The sequence below is a fragment of the Dasypus novemcinctus genome, chromosome 11 (assembly GCF_030445035.2).
Source record: "Dasypus novemcinctus isolate mDasNov1 chromosome 11, mDasNov1.1.hap2, whole genome shotgun sequence".
Taxonomy (NCBI): domain Eukaryota; kingdom Metazoa; phylum Chordata; class Mammalia; order Cingulata; family Dasypodidae; genus Dasypus; species Dasypus novemcinctus.
The window spans coordinates 45,115,603-45,123,874 of NC_080683.1; the positions used below are offsets into that span (position 1 = coordinate 45,115,603).

Here is an 8,272-nt window from a genome sequence, read left to right on the forward strand (position 1 = left end):
TTTTTTCAGCCCCTGGTTAATGAATTAGGAGTTTTTACAGAAAGTCAGCACTACTCCCTCCGAAGCATGGGGCCCAGCAGCTGCTTCTGGATTTGGGTCTTGTTCAGTGAGGTCACTGTTTGTAGGTAGGAACGGCTCAAGATAGTTACCAAGAATGAGGGGATACAGGCACTTCCAAAAATACCAATTCTGTGGAATTTTCTGATACTATTCTTTTCAGCCCAGGGCTTCTGGCTTATGAGCAAGTTCAGACAGAAGCCTAAGAGTCTTAAGGCGCAGCGGGTGCAAGGAGGTTAGATTGGCCTCTTGGGGCAAATTTCCCACCCTGGGCGAAAAGTCCCTGTGCAGAAACCTGAGACCTAAAGGTGTGAAGATTCTGTGGAATAGTTGTGTGCAGTGCTGGGGCTCCACCAAAAACCTGAGGGATACTCCAGGACAGGAATAGTTCAAACGAACCTGGGGCATTTCCTTGGCAAGCCCAGGCTAGAGCCACATGAGGTTTCCTACACACAGGAGCAGAAGCAAATAAACCAGAGGGGAAATAGGACCAGCCAGGGCCAAGACAGAGAGAGGAACTTCTTTGAATGACATTGGCAGGGAAGCAGAGTCAAAGATTGGAATGATACTCTTCTTCAGAGACTGGACACTGCTTCCTGGTCTAGGAGATCAATAGTATCTGGCCTCTGAGTAAGCACAGTGGATTTTGGGATGACCTCACAACCTCAGCTAGATGGAAATGTGAGTACCTCTAGCTTCTTCTGCTCCTAGAGGCCGAATACTCTGAAAACTGATGGGGGAATCTGTGTGAATCCCCAGAGACTGGCCCACTCAAAGGGCAAGAGGACACATTCAGCATTTACTCCTGGTGGGTGTGTGTAGGGCTTCAGCGTACTCTGAATAAAATGACTCAGAACAAATTTGAGACCCTGAAATAAAAAGTGGGTGATAAGATTTGCCTAACAGAATGCTGCTAATTAAGGCCTGTTTAGTTCCTCTGTATAGAAAGCCCTTGAGATAGGGAAAGAAATAAGTTCATCCTAGAAACCCCAAAATAATTATAATCTTGAGAGACAATGAAATAGGCTATACCAAAGAAGTAGTCGGGTGGGCAGAAAAAGGTAATTAGTCACTGTGAGTTGGGATTGGGAAAGGTAGGAATGGAAAATAGGGGTTGTTGCTAAGAGGAGTTTGAATAGGCTTTCTCATATCTTTAGTTAATTCTTGGACTTAGTAGGTAAGCTGACAATTGTGGCACCCCTACAACTAAAAGGCACTGGTTACTTTCTGAGAATATACCTGGAAAGTCAGTCTGAAATGGATGATACTGTTGAGGAGGATGTAAACTGGAGTCTGTTACCGTAATTCTACTGTGTGAATTAAGCATTTAAATATCTTGCATTCAGTACCTAGTAATATGTTTGTCCTAAGAAAAAAATGCTTCTAAATGAAGACGTTTTATGGACACTGATACTCATTTCTCTTTTTTTAACTTTTTATTTTGAAATACTGTCAAACTTCCAGGACACTTACAAATATAATACAAACCCCATACTGGGAACTCCAACATACTCCTTAACCTCCCAAATACCCAGATCCACCAATTTTAATATTTTGTCACAGTTGCCATATAATTCTTTGTATCCCTCCATCCGTCTATTTATCTTTCTATTTATCAGTCCATTTTCCAAACACCTGAATGCAGGTTGCTCCTTGAATACTTAATCCTGCCATGTGTATTTCCTAAGAATAAGGATATTCACTTATGTAACCACCTTAAATACAGTTATCAAGTTCAAGATATGTAACATTGATGTAAAGCTTTCAGTTTATATTCTACTTTTTCTGTATGTCCCAATACTATCCTTTTGAGCCTTTTTTCCTCCCTCGTTAGATCCCTATGACTTTTTGCATTTAATTATCATTGTCTCTTTAGTTGCTTTTTTTTTTTAAATTCTGGGAACATATATACAACATAAACTTTCCCATCTCAGCCACTCTGAAGGATACCATTTAGTGGGATTAATCATATTTACAACCTTGTGGTACCCTCACCAGCTTCCATTATTAAAACTTTCCCAGACAGAATCCCTATACCCATTATGCATTAACTCCCTGTTACTCCTGCATCCTACCCGAACAACCTCTACTCTGATTTCTGCTCTGTGAGCTTGCATATTCTCTGATATTTTCTTTGTAGTTACTATGGAGTTTAAATTTAACATGCTAAATCTGTAACAATCTCATTTGCTTTGATACCAACTTAACTTAGTGGTGTACACAAACTAAGTTCTTATATTCCTCCCCACCTTTATGTAGTTCTTGTCACAGATTGCATGCTTACAAATTATGAGTCCAGACTCACTGATTATCATTACCTTTTGTGCTTTTGCTTTCTAGATCCTGTAGGAAGTAAACAGTGAAGTTGCAAATGAAAAATACAGGGTTTTATATTTACTCCAGTCGTTACCCTTACCAGAGATCTTTATTTATTCATGCTGTTTTGATCTATTTAAGATTTATTTTATTTATCCCCATCCTTCCCCTGCCGCCCCCCCCCCCCCCATTGTTTGCACTTGCTGTCTGCTCGCTGTCCATTTGCTGTGTGCTCTCTCTGTCTGCTTGTCTTCTCTTTAGGAGGTACTGGGAATCAAACCTGGGACCTCCTATGTGAAAGAGAGGTCCTCAATCACCTGAGCCACCTCAGCTCCCTGGTTTGTTGTATCTCTTATTGTCTTTCCTCTTTGTGTCTCTTTTTGTTCCATCATCTTGTTGCATTACCTCGCCACACCTGCCCACAGCACCAGCTGCCTTCTCTAGGATGCACTGAGAACTGAACCCGGGACCTCCCCTGTGGTAGGTGGTGGAAGCCCTATCCCTTGAGTCACATCCCTTTCCTTATTTGCTCTTTACTTTCAAAGCACCAAAGGGGAAGGTTTAATAGTAAGCATACTATACTAATTTCTGTTTTTGTTTTTTTAAAGTTGATTTACAGGTCATATTCACCTATAATCCTTTTAGTTTTGTATCATAAAAATAAATGAGCTATAACTTACACTTAACAGTGCTGAGGTGTTTGTTAGGTATAATGGTAGCTAGCTTAAGTGTTGCTTTTTTGTATATAATCAAGTTTTAAGTTCTGAAACAATCATTTGTCTCACTAATTCTCCTAATTTTCTATAAGGTAAAAAGATGTAAGATGTGACTGTCTTCTCTTTAGGATGAGGTAAACAGCTATTTAAGGTACTCTCTGCATTGAATCAACATTTAAGTTCAGTTTATCAAATATATATTGATAGCTTATTCTATTTCAGCCAGTGTGTCTAGGTTTGAGGATAAAAAGATAAATAAAATATGGCCCCTATCTTCTCAGATCATACAGTGATTGAGAGAGCCAATTAACATGCCATTTTAATATAATCTGTTAAACATTCTGAAGGAGATATGTGCAGGATGGTATTAGAGCACTGATGAAGGGAATTCAGCCAGTCTGGGGTCACTGAAGAAGTGAATAGAAAGATGAGTAGAAGACAACCAGGCCAAAAAAAAAAAAAAGACTTGGGACTGCATAGAGCAGCAGGGATAGGAATGTAAAGACACAGATGTGATTAAAATGAAGGTGAGGGAAGCGGACTTGGCCCAATGGATAGGGTGTCTGCCCACCACATGGGAGGTCCGCAGTTCAAACCCTGAGCCTCCTTGACTCATGTACAGCTGGTCCATGCTCACTGCTGATGTGCACAAGGAGTGCTGTGCCATGCAGCAGTGTCCCCCGCGTAGGGGAGCCCCATGCACAAGGAGTGCGCCCCGTAAGGAGAGCCGCCCAGCGCAAAAGAAAGTGCAGCCTGCCCAGGAATGGTGCCACCCACATGGAGAGCTGACGCGGCAAGATGACACAACAAAAAGAAACATAGATTTCCTATGCCACTGATAAGGACAGAAGCGGTCACAGAAGAACACGCAGTGAATGGACACAGAGAGCAGACAGCTGGGGAGTTGGGGGGAAGGGGAGAGAAATAAATAAAATAAATCTTTAAAAAAAAAATGAAGGTGACCTCTCCCAGTGCGTGATATGGGAATGAACAAGAAATGCTTCCTGAAAAAGAAGGGAAGTCTTCCTTAGTGAGGGAAAAGTTGATAGAAGTCTTGAAGTACAAGTAAGAGTAAGCCAAATTTTAAAACTGGGAAAGGATGTTTTCTAAGTAGAAACAGCAACATTCAAATATATTACATTTATAAACTTGCTTGACACCCATTTGTATGACATCTATCAATATGAATTTAAATGATGTAATATTATGCAGCAGTAAGAAGAAATGACAACATAGATGAACCTGGAGGACATATTGAGTGAAGCAAGCCAGAGGCAAAACGATAAATACTGTATGATTGCACTATTATGAACTAAATATATTGTGTAAACTCATGGAGTTAATAATTAGAATATAGAGCACCAGAAAATAGGAAGGTAGAAGATGGAAAGCTGAGGGTTAATCTGTGCAGAATTGGTAAAATGGTTGTAAATCTTTGGAAATGAAGAGAAATGGTTAGAGGATATCATGGTGATTATAACTAGCAGTGCTATTGTATGAGTAAGACAGTGGTTGAAAGGGAAAGTCTAAGATCACGTATATTTCTAGAAGGAAAGCTAAAATTTGTAACATGGGTCTCTATAAGATAGAACTTCATGTAAAACATGAATATGGATGATATTGCATATATAAGACTGTTCTTACAAAATATAAATACAAATGTACCAGAGAGAAGGAAAAAGAATAGCAACTATGTACAGAGGAGTAGCATAGAGACAGTGAGAGGTGATGAGTTTTGTTTGTTGTTGATTATAATTATTATTGGAATAATGAAAGTGCTCTAAGAATGATTGAAGTGATGAATGCACAAATACATAATTACACCGAATACCATTGATTTTACATTTTGGGTAGATTTATGCTGTATTAATATCAATAAAATTGATTTTTTGTTAAAAAAAATGAGTTTAAGAATCTTCTTCTTTTGCACTTGATTTTGCCACCCTGAAGAAAAAAGGCAATAGACAACGTCTGGTTTTAGAAGATTGCAGTTTATAGTGGTGTAATTTAAAGAATACCAAAAGTATACCTCTCCCTCCTCCCCAGTTGAGTCCCTTCCTGCAGGGGGAGGGAGGAGGCCTGGACCACGAGCAAATTCCCCCTAACTCCCTAAACTCCCCAGCCTGAGTGTGAGGAGGAGGGCCCTGCTGGCCTGCACTGTGTGTGAGGAGGACCCGGGGCCAGCCCTTGGGTCCCTTGAGCCCTTTGGGTGTGTCAAGACAGGGGCCTGATGCAGCCCAGCCCGAGGGCAAGCGAGAGGAGGGGCCTGGTCCGGCCTGACCCAAGCATGAGGACTGGGGCCCACTGGCCCTGACAACGCAGTGGCCCAGCAGCACATGACCAGCTCGCAGGAGGTCCTGATGCTCAAGCTGAAATCCCTGCAGGAGAAACTGGTGGATGAGTCCAACCTCTACAGCCGGGTGGTGGCCCTCTTTGGACCCCCCAACACTCTCTACCAAGGCAGCAACTTCAAGGCCCATGTGAAATTTCCTATTGAATACCCATATTCACCTACCTTCAGATTCTTGACCAAAATGTGGCACCCCAACATTTATGAGAATGGAGATCTATGCATTTCCATTTTTCATCCACCTGTGGATGACCCACAGAATGGAGAACTACCTTCTGAAAGGTGGAATCCCACTCAAAATGTCAGGACTATCCTGTTAAGTGTAATCTCACTGCTTTATGAGCCCAACATCTTCTCCTCAGCCAACATGGATGCTTCAGTTATGTTCAGAAAATGGAGGGACAGTAAAGGAAAAGACAGAATATGCTGAAATCATTATGAAACAAGTTTTAGCCACTTAGGTGGACACAAAAAAGGATGGATGATTCTGAGAGTGAGGAGTTGTGACATATTCCTTGCTGTCTCAGGCCAAAGGGAGGGGAACAAATGGGGACCTAGTAGTGACCCCTCAGCAAAAAAACCTATTTACAGGAGGTGGGGAAAACACAACACTCCTGCCTCACTTCATCTTTACAGAGTGTTCACAGCAAAACACATTTGGTCTGTTTTTAGATTTTGAAGAATTAAATAGTCTTTCATCAAAACATTTCATGTATTTAAAGCTGGGAACCTACTGGGCATTCACAAGTGCTGCTTATACTGGGTAGCAAAGGAAATGGAGGGAAAAATCACCAACAACAAAAAACAAAATCCCACAAAACAAACTTTTAAAAAAATAGCCAAGTTTTAGCTGCTCATTTTCAACATTAGTGTGTGTGCATTGGTTGGCTCAGCCCCTTGGTGGTGAATTTCTTTTCCTTCCTAAGGCTAGTATAGCAAGTATCAGGGATTTCGTGCTAAGCCAGATGAAGTGTTCCTGAGGGCCCAAAGGTCCTTCAGCTTTCCTGAAATCATCCTCACATGGAGGCCTCAGCTACTCTGAGAAGTCAGATTTTGTTTATTGAAACCAATTGGAATCTAAAGCCTGAAATAAATATCCATACTTTACATGGGGGGGGGGTATACCTCTCATCAACAATCTCCCACATCTGGACTAAATAGCTTCTCTTCACTTTGTCTTATTTTCTATAATTTATCATTAGATATTTGTTAATTTGTATTAATAAACATCTTTTTTTAAAATCTTACATTCTTCCATCAGCCCTCCCTCTAGCCTCCATCCCCCTAATTTGCTTTCTCTTTATGAATTTGCTAATCATCTCTGGTACAAGGTATCATACAATTTTTGTCCTTATATATCTTGTTTGTTTCTCTGAACATGTTTCCTCAAGATTCTTCCATATTGCAGCATATATCACAACATTAGTTTTTCTTATGGCCAAATATTCCGTTGTGTCTCTGTATCACATTTTGTTTATCCAAGTATTTGTTTATGGATGTTTGACTCGTTTGCCACTTTTGACTATTGAGAATGTTGCTGCTATAAGTATTGGTGTACAAAGTATCTATTTGTGACCCTGTTTTCACTTTCTTTGAGTATATACCTAGAAATAGGAATGAGGGTCAAATGGTAAGTCTATGTTTACTTTTTGAGGAACTGTGATTGCTTTCCAGTGACTGTACTTCTCACAGTCCCACCACCAATTCACTTGAGTTCCATATCCCCCATTCTCTCCAACACTTGTTATTTTCTATTAAAAAAAAAAAAAAAATAACCACCCTTGTGGGCATGTATGGTATCTCTTGGCTTTAATTTGCATTTCCTTGTGTCTAATGATGTTGACCATCTTTTCCTGTGTTTATTGGCTTCTATATATCTTCTTTGGAGAAATGTCTATTCAAGACCTTTGCCCATTTTTAAAATGGGTTGCTTGTCTTTTTATTATTGCATTGTGAAACTTATTATTCTGGGTGTTAAATTCTTATCCTATATATGGATTGAAACTACTTCTAGTTAGAAGAATAGAAGAAATAGAGAGGCAATCCACCTGCAGTATAGGACACCCCAACAAGCCAGCCGCGGAAGGCACGGGGTCCCAGAGGGCATAAGAACAGGGTCGCGCTGCCGGCGCCCACCTGTGCCAGCGGAGTCCAGGCGTCATTCCTGACTCCTCGCACCCAAGCTCCCCGCATGGTTTTCGTTCAACCGGTAATCTGAGTCTGCAATTGCGGAACTATCCCGGACCTGTAAGTGTTTAGGTCCAGGAGTGGATGGTTTCAGCTTTGTTTGGTGAGCAGGCCCTGCGCTTGTGCTAATCTTCCCCTGTGCCAGCCTCCCTTTGTGGGGTGGTGGGGTTAATTCAGTGCCCCACGATATTTCCTGGGGTCCTAGACTATGCACTGGACCAGTCTGGGTTACCCTCGCGACCTTGAACCCCGCTTCTCCCATCATGTCTGGTCCTTCCTGCTGACCCTGAGAAACCCGCAAGCTGCCCTCACTCTTGGCTTTCTTGTCCCCTTCCCTTCACAAGTGAGGGCCTGGAAATGCTTCCTATCCTCCAGAGGTGGTGCCGAGTCACATTAGTGCTGTTTGTGCCCACCCACAAGGACGATCTGTGACCTTGGATGGTCCTGATCTTGGTAATTCCTTTCCAGCTTCAGACCTGCCAAAACCGGGGTGAATGGATTCAGAGGCGCGGTAGGGAATGAATGCTTCATTTGCTGTGGCCTGGGAAGGTAGTTTTCCTTTCCCACATCTTTCTGGTTCATTCTTCCATCTCCTTAATCTGAGGGCCTTCGACAGGTTGGGAAAGAAAAAAAAAAACAAAAACGA

The 8,272-nt window shown here is 41.6% G+C and overlaps 1 pseudogene; it reads left to right on the forward strand.

The window, feature by feature from the left end:
- Positions 1–66: 66 nt before the first annotated feature.
- LOC131280480 (ubiquitin-conjugating enzyme E2 R2 pseudogene) lies at positions 67–5,924 on the forward strand (annotated as a pseudogene).
- Positions 5,925–8,272: the final 2,348 nt, after the last annotated feature.